The sequence below is a fragment of the Theropithecus gelada genome, chromosome X, assembly GCF_003255815.1.
Source record: "Theropithecus gelada isolate Dixy chromosome X, Tgel_1.0, whole genome shotgun sequence".
In the NCBI taxonomy this organism is placed as follows: domain Eukaryota; kingdom Metazoa; phylum Chordata; class Mammalia; order Primates; family Cercopithecidae; genus Theropithecus; species Theropithecus gelada.
This window is the reverse complement of record NC_037689.1, coordinates 80,776,840-80,784,302: the sequence shown is the minus strand read 5'-3', so window position 1 is coordinate 80,784,302 and position 7,463 is coordinate 80,776,840. Positions and strand designations below refer to the sequence as shown.

The 7,463-nt window shown below is 40.5% G+C and overlaps 1 non-coding gene across 1 annotated transcript; it reads right to left on the bottom strand.

The window, feature by feature from the left end:
* Positions 1-4,483: 4,483 nt before the first annotated feature.
* On the bottom strand, positions 4,484-4,590 carry LOC112616676. Its single transcript, XR_003117715.1, has one exon. It is a non-coding gene; the product is annotated as a U6 spliceosomal RNA (small nuclear RNA).
* Positions 4,591-7,463: the final 2,873 nt, after the last annotated feature.

Here is a 7,463-nt window from a genome sequence, read left to right as displayed (position 1 = left end):
ATTTTATTTTATTTTATTTTATTTTATTTTATTTTATTTTATTTTATTACGCTTTAAAGTCTGGGATACATGTGTAGAACGTGCAGGTTTGTTACATAGGTATACGCGTGCCATGGTTGTTTGCTGCACCCTTCAATCCATGGTCTACATTAGGTATTTCTCCTAATGCTATCCCTCCCCTAGGTCCCCACACCCCGACTGAACCTGGTATGTGTTGTTCCCCTCTCTATGTCCATGCATTCTCATTGTTCAACTCCCACTTATGAGTGAGAACATTCGGTGTTTGGTTTTCTGTTCTTGTGTTAGTTTGCTGAGAATGATGGTTTCCAGTGTAATCCACGTCCCAGCAAAGGACATGGATTCATTCTTTTTTATGGCTGTATACTATTCCATGGTGTATATGTGCCACATTTTCTTTATCCAGTCTACCATTGATGGCTATTTGGGTTGGTTCTAAGTCTTTGCTATTGTGAACAATGCTGCAACAAACATACATGTGCATGTGTCTTTATAGTAGAATGATTTATAATCCTTTGGATATATACCCAGAAATGGGATTGCTGAGTCAAATGGTATTTCTGGTTCTAGATCCCTGAGGAATCACCACACTGTCTTCCACAATGATTGAATTAATTTACACTCCTACCAACAGTGTAAAAGCATTCCTGTTTCTTCCAATCCTCTCCAGCATCCGTTGTTTCCTGACTTTTTAATGATTGCTATTATAACTGGCATGAGATGGTATCTCATTGTGGTTTTGATTTCCATTTCTCTAACGACTGGTGATGATGAGCTTTTTTCATGTCTGTTGGCTGCATAAATGTCTTCTATTGAGAAGTGTCTGTTCATATCTTTTGCCTACGTTTTGATGGGGTTGTTGTTATTCTTGTAAATTTGTTGTAAAATCTGGGTATTAGCCTTGTGTCATATGGATAGATTGCAAAAATTTTCTCCCATTCTGTAGGTTGCCTGTTAACTCTGATGATAGTTTCTTTTGCTGTGTAGATGCTTTTTAGTTTAATCAGAATGCATTTGTCAATTTTTGCTTTTGTTGACATTGCTCTTGGTGTTTTAGTCATGAAGTCTTTGCCCATGCCTGTGTCCTGAATGGTATTTCCTAGGTTTTTTTCTAGGGTTGTTATGGTTTTAGGTCTTAGTTTTAAGTCTTTAACTCATCTTGAATTAATTTTTGCATAAGTTGTAAGGAAGGGGTCCAGTTTCACTTTTCTGCATATGGCTATCCAGTTTTCCCAACACCATTTATTAAATAGGGAATCCTTTCCCCATTGTTTGTTTGTGTCAGGTTAGTCAAATATCAGATGGCTGTAGATGTGTGGTATTATTTCTGAGGGCTCTGTTCTGTTCCATTGGTTTATATATTTGTTTTGGAATGAGGACCATGCTGTTTTGGTTACTGTAGCCTTGTAGTATTTTTTGAAGTCAGGTGTAGTGATGCCTCCAGCTTGTTCTTTTGCTTAGGATTATCTTGGCTCTGCATGCTTTTTTTGGTTCCATATGGAATTTAAAGGAGATTTTTCTAATTCTGTGAAGAAAGCCCATGGTAGCTTAATGGGGATAGCATTGAATTTATAAATTACTTTGGGAAGTGTGACCATTTTCATGATATTGATTCCTCCTATCCATGAGCATGGGATGTTTCTCCATTTGTTTGTGTCATCTCTTATTTCCTTGAGCAGTGCTTTCACACATTGGTAGGATGTGGAAGACAGTGTGGCAATTCCTCCAGGATCTAGAGCCAGAAATACCATTTGACTCAGCAATCCCATTACTGGGTATATACCAAAAGGATTATAAATCATTCTACTCTAAAGACACATGTACACGTATGTTTATTGCAGCACTGTTCACAATAGCAAAGACTTGAAACCAACCCAAATGCCCATCAATATTAGACTGGATAAAGTAAATGTGGCACATATACACCATGGAGTACTACGCAGTCATAAAAAAGAATAAGTTCACGTCCTTTGCAGGGACATAGATGAAGGTGGAAACCATCATTCTCAGCAAACTAACACAGAAACAGAAAACCAAACACCACACGTTCTCACTCATAAGTGGGAGTTGAACAATGAGAACACAGGGACACAGAGAGGGGAACATCACACACTGGGGCCTGTTGGGGAGTAGGGGACTAGGAAAGAAACAGCATTAGGAGAATCACCTCACGTAGATTATGGGTTGACGGTTGTGGCAAACCACCCTGGACGTGCGTACCTATGTAACAAACCTGCACGTTCTGCACATGTATTCCAGAACTTAAAGTATAATTACAAAAATAAATGAATAAATAAATAAATAAATAAATAAATAAATAATTAAAAAGACCACAGATTGGGTGCAGTGTACACTGTTCAGCTGACAGCTGCACCAAAATTTCAGAAATCACCACTAAAAAACTTACCCATGTAACCAAAGCCCACCTGTTTCCCCAAAATTATTAAAATTTTTTTTTTTTAAAGAAAATTTAGAAAAGACCTAAACAAAGGTTTTCCTGAGGAAGTGGAAATTTCCCCTGTGGAGTTCAGTGAGAGCTTCTGAAGCCTCACACCAATTTCAATATTGAGAGAGATCCTAGAGGAACAGAACCTTAATGCTGAATTTTCTGAATTAGTTATATATTTTCTTGGATTGACTGTTTTCAGTGATAAAGAGGGCAATAGTCCATAGCATGATGTGCCAATAGAGATATGTAAAGTATTGCTATGGGAAACTCTTAATCAAATATTAACAAAAGGCAAAGTGATTAACTACTACATGTTTGATACCTTAGAACATCTTTTTGAAAATAATGAGTAGAATAAGATCGGCTTGTTGCTCCTGGATTACCAGGACAAAGTAGGGAAAGAAAATAAAGAAAACGATGAGTTGGGGGCTTCAAATTTTCACCTGAAGCCTTGCACAAATAACCTGAGACTTCCATGTCCTCCCTGAAAGAAATCCTTATATCTTGTAACAAAAAGGATGAAATTTCTGAAAACCAGCCCCAGGGTCTGATCCTATGAGAGGATAAATAACAATGCAAATTGAATTCTCCATCTCAGAAGGTGTTTTCTGTTGAAATAAAAACACTTACTGGGAAAAAAAATTGAATCCGGAAGACTTTGAATGTTTAAATTAGGCAGAGTTTACTTACAAGCAAAAAGCATCACCTCCAACCTCGTCTGAGTAGGTAATCCTGCTTGGCTTAAGAATTGAAGACATCCCCTGAAGTAACGCTTTGTAAGATACTGCTGAGTATTCTCAGGACCTATCTTTACAATTTCTCTTTGTGTCTATATCTATAACTAAATTCAGGTCCCAGTAAGCCCCAAACGATGAGGTACAAAGTGTGACCCATGAAAAGATAAGCTACATAATCAGAGAACTTCATATTTTCTCTAATTTATACAGAAAACAAGGCAAAAGTCAAGAACAAAAATAAATGTCTTTAAATTTTTCCATGGTTCTAGTAATATCAGAAAAGGAATAAAAGTAATCATTTGTGTTAGACTGTAATAAGTCAAGGATGCATATTGTAATCCTTGGAGTAATCAAGAAAAAATGGTAGAAAAGTATTAATAAAGAGAATTATTTTCAACTTTCGTTTTTACTTCTGAGGTACATGTGCAGGTTTGTTACATGGATATATGAGATGGTTTTGTGATTTGGGGTATAGATCTTGTCACCCAGGTACTAAGCATAGTACCCAATGGATATTCTCTCAGAACTTGCTTGTCTTTGAAGAATTTTAAGTCTCCTTTGCTAAAGAAACTTAGTTTGGTGGGAAATAAAATCTTCATTGAAAATTCTTTTCTTTAAGGATGTTGAAAATAGGCCCCAATCTTTTCTGTCTTGTAAAATTTCTACTAAGCATTCTACTGGTGATTTGAAGAAGTTTCCTTTGTACACAGCCTGGACCTTCTCTCCAGCCTCCTATAAGATTTTTTTATTTCACATTGACTTTCTTGAATCTAATGACTATGTGCCTTGGTGATGGTTGTCTTGCATAGTACCTAGCAGGGATTCTCTGTATTTCTTGAATTTGCATGTAAACTGCTCTAGTGAGATTAGATAAATTTTTACGGCCTATGTCCTCAATGATATTTTTCAAGGTGCTTATTATCTCACCTCTGTCAGGAATATTAATGTGTTGTAGGTTTGATCTCTTTATATAATACAATACTTGTCAGAGGTTTTGTTCAGTTTTTAAATTATCTTTATTTGTGTCTGGCTGACTTGATTCAAAGAACTGGTCTTCTAGTTCTGAGCTTCTTTCCTCAACTTGGTCTAGTCTTCTGATAATCCTTCCAATTATATTAAAAATTATCAGTAAATTTTTTTAGTAATTTCAGTCTAGGTAAGAACCATTGCTGGGGAGCCAGTGGGCTTCTTTGGAGATAAGGCACTACTCTGGTTACTCTAGTTTTTTGAATTGCCAGAGTTTTTGCATTGATTCTGTTTTTATGAAAATGTAAGATTTTTAAATATGTAATCCTTCACAAATCTACCTGTCATCCTTGCATAGGGGCCATACTCATTTTCTCTGCATTCTTCCAGTTTTAGTATATGTGCTGCTGTAGTGAGCACCTTGCACTGATTTTTTTCTCATTTGCAAAGACTTGTGTTTCTTTAACTGTGTTGTAAGTTGAGTGTAGTTGGTTTACTTTCTTTTATAATGTTTTCAGAGGCCAAGACTGTACAGGATGTTTATTTACGGCTGGATTGTTGTCCTTTGTTTCACAAGGGCATATGTTAGTAGAACTTGCACATCTTCAAAGACAAGCAAGTGCTGAGAGAATGTAACACAACTATACCAACCTTACAAAATGTCCTTACATGAAATCAAAAGAATGACAACTGCTACCTACGATAGTTAAGAATAATGGCTAGAAGACAGGCTCTTAGCCAGGCAGTTTTTTTGTATTGCCTCACACTGGTAGCCATGCTTTGTAGTTGTGGGAGAAAGAAAGGTGACTCCTTCACCAGGTCCACTCCTGGGCCTTGGGGGAGCCCTCTCCAATCACTGGCATCATGTCTGCATTTCCTTTGTTAGGTGTTCTGTGCCATGGGGCACTCTCACGCAGAGGTTGCAGCAGAGAGAGAGGTCACACCATTTTCAGATGGACCCTGTGGTAGGAGAAACATGCTGCTCATGTACCAGCCCATGAATCTGTGGGTCTCATCCCTCTCAGTGTTCTGACAATGGGGGCCCTTCTCCTGCTTGAATGCTGACCACAGATATCATCTTGGCACTCCTAAGCTCTGTACCACAGCCCTGGGGCACCATTACTTTGTACTCTGGACCTTCAGGGTCACGCTGTGGCCGAGTTGTGAAATCCAAAGTGCTGCCAGGCCACAGGGAAATTATTCAGTTGGAGCAAAGCTCTCAGTCTGGGCAGCAGAGGCTGTGCTGTGCACATGCTCTTTTAGAATAGACAGATAGGAAACCTGGGAGTGTCTGGAGGGCCTGCAGAATAGACATGTCCCATTCCCACGATGATGATGGCCCTGCTTTTTCCTAGCCTAGCAGTTACTCGGGGCTAGAGCAACTTGGAGGATGATGGGTGCCCTTGGGGACAAGCACCTATGGTTGTGCTCTGCTACAGTTGCCCTGTGCACAAAAGCCCATGGGCACTGCACTGGCTGAAGCTCTGCCTGTGCTTACTCTCTGGTCAGATCATTCTGCCAGTTCAAATATCCAGGGCTCCCCTGTAGCTAGGATCCCAGAGGTTAATATTTACACAAAAAGCACCTTCTAAAGAACCAAGAGTCAGATGAACAATCACAGTACCTGGCTTTAACTTCATATCAGTGAGAGAGCCACTGAAGAGGGTAGAAAACACAGTTTTGAACTGCTGACACCACTTTTTCCCCATCCCCTAGCAGTGGTCATGTGGTACGGACTGAGAATTTATGCACTTGGGGTGGGGGGCGGTGAGGGGAAGAGCACAGCAATTGTGAGACTTTACATTGGAACTTAGTGCTTCCAACAGTAAACAGAACTCAGTTGAACCTCAGGCAGCGAGCGTTTAGACCAGCCCTAATCAGAGGAGAATCACCCATACCAGCAGTTGGAACTTGAGTTTTGGTAAGTCTCACCTTCACAGGCTAAAGTGCTCTCGGTCCTAAATAAACTTAAAAGGCCAGCCATAAGGCCTGCAATTCTTACACAAGTCCCAGTGCTGTTCTGGGCTCAGAGCCAGTCGATGTGGGTGACATGTGACATGGTGAGATATTAACAGGGTGGCTAGTGGAGTGTTTCCATCACCTCTTCCCTAGCACCATACAGCACAGCTTGCAGCTCCGAAAGAGACCTCTTCCTTCTGCTTGATGAGAGGAGAGAGAAAAGTAAAAAGGACTTTGTCTTACAATTTGGATACAAGCTTAGCCACAGCAGAATAGGAAACTGGGCAGAATCATAAGGCCCCATTCCAGACCGTAGCTCCTAGAAAACATTCCTAGACACACCCTGGGACAGAGTGGGAAACCCACTGCCTTGAAAAGAAGGACCAAGTCCTTGGAGAATTCATTATATGCTGAATAAAGAGCCCTTGGGCCCTGAAGAATCAGCAGTGGTAATCGGGTAGTGCATGCTGTGGGCCTCAGGTAAGATTCTGAGACTTGCTGGCTTGAAGTGTGCATTAACATGGAGAGAATTCTTCTGCTTGAGAAAATAAGAGGAAAGGATTAAAAATGAATTTGTTTTACAGCTTATGTATAAACTCAGCCAGAGTGGGAAAGAGCACCTAAAGGGATCTTGGGGTCCTTCATTCAAGGGCTTTAGCCTTGGATGGATGGTATTTCTGGACTTGCTTTAGGTCAGAGAGGAGCCCACTCCCTTGCAGGGTGAGTACCAGACCTGATAGCATTCAAGACAAGATGACTGCTGAGTTTTTGGGCCTTAAGTAAACATCAGTGATACCCTGGCTGTAATCTTCATGAGCCCATGGTGGTGGTGGACAAAGGGAGAGATTCCTCTGCCTGGAGAAAGGGGAGGGAAGAAAGGGAAGAGAAAGATATTATCTTGTGATTTTGGTACCAACTAAGCCACAGTAGAATAGAGCACCAGGTGGCTTTCTAAAGTTGCCAATTCCAGGCCCTGGCCCCAAGAAAGCATATCTGGACCCACCTGGGGTTCAGGAAACTAGCCACCCTGAAGAGAATAACATAACACTGGCTGACTTGATCACCTGCTAATTGTAGAGCCCTAGAGGCTTGAACAATCATAGGTGGTAGCCAGGTAGTGGTTACAGCAGGACTTGGGCAAGACCCAATGCTGTGCTGGCTTCAGGTCAGCCACACTGCAGTCACATTAGTGGTGGCCACAGTGGTGATTGTGTTACTTGTCCCTCAGCTTCAGGCAGCTCAGCACAGAGAGAGAGAGAGACTCCAATTTTATGAAAGAACATAAGGAAAAAAAAGTCTCTGCCTGATAAACCAGAGAATACTTCTGGATCTTA